The sequence below is a fragment of the Otolemur garnettii genome, unplaced genomic scaffold (assembly GCF_000181295.1).
Source record: "Otolemur garnettii isolate 467f Iridium unplaced genomic scaffold, OtoGar3 scaffold00200, whole genome shotgun sequence".
Taxonomy (NCBI): domain Eukaryota; kingdom Metazoa; phylum Chordata; class Mammalia; order Primates; family Galagidae; genus Otolemur; species Otolemur garnettii.
Window position 1 is genome coordinate 783,281 of NW_003852595.1, and position 1,422 is coordinate 784,702.

A 1,422-nucleotide genomic window follows, 5' to 3' on the forward strand; every position below is an offset into this window, starting at 1 on the left:
TCAGAGCATCAGAGACTCTGTCTCTAAATAAATAAATAAACAAACAAATAAATAAAACATAAGTATATGAAACAAGAAAATACATGGCTGAAAGGCATAGGAATTTTTCTTTCAATGTTAGGATTTAGAGCGATCATTAAGAGCTAACAAAGAACTGGGGCAGCAACTGTTACTCAGCTAAGTCTGTGGAAGTACAAGTCTGGAAAAGGAGAACAGCCTAAAATAGGTCAAATCGAGGTAATTCATTGATTTATCTTTATGCTTTCCAACATCAGAAGACTGTGAAACAAAATGCAATTCCATTATATCTTTCCATTTTAAAAATAGAAATTCAGTCTAGTTAAAAGATCCCAGGAGATCATTTAGTCTACTGATATTTGACCTTTGAAATATATTATGTTCATCTAAGACAGTGGTTCTCAACCTTCCTGATGCCTCCTAATGCCATGACCCTTTAATACAGTTCCTCATATTGTGGTGATTCCCAACCATAAAATTATTTTTGTTGCTATATCATAACTATAATTTTGCTACTGTTATGAATTATAATGCAAATATCTGATATGCAGGATGTATTTTCATTGTTATAAAGGTGTCTTAACCCACAGGCAGTTCAGCTGATCTAGGAAGATGCTTTTAAAAAAACAATGCCTAAGTCTAATCCCATATCTGTTAAATTGAAATCTGAGGAATGCACAGCTCTGATAGTATATTAGATTAACTTCCCCACTGATTCTATAGTGAAGACAGATTCTGTAGTGAAAGCCCATTTCTTGCCTATCTCTACCAGTTTCATATTTCAGAGGTTCTCATGGAAGTGGCTGTTTGAATCCATTTGTAACCTTTCAAATATGGCCCTTGGTGATGATCCTAGGCTTTACTTAATCAGTGTCTCCTATTTGGAATCCAAGTTTGTGCATGTCTAGAAGTTTTTCCAGGTGATTCTCATATAACTATCTGCTGACTAGTTGTTACACTCTTCTGGTCTGAGTAACTGAATCAGGGAGCATTTGGACTTTGCAGAAACATTTTCAGTGGTACTGCACTCACTGTTTCACAGGGTAGCCTATTTCAATTGATTACTTTTAGTTCTTTCTATATTCATTTACCGCATTGCGTGTTCTGTCTTTAGTCATTTCTCTCTATGGGATTCGGTAGAACAGACTCTTCGTCAAGATGTCTGCAGATGTCCGAGGCGCTTCCCAACCTGCTTTACTCCAAGTGGAAAGTTCTAACCACCATCATTCTTCTTCCTAAGGCATTGTTTTTATACCTCTTGCCTGCCTGCTCTTTAACTCAATCCCCATTGTCAATATCTGCTGCTGACAGTATTTTTTTGTTAGGGCAACTGAAGCGTGCATTAGTTTACTCTCACAGTCACATCAAACTGTCTTCTTATATTTAATTTGTATTCAATTTAAA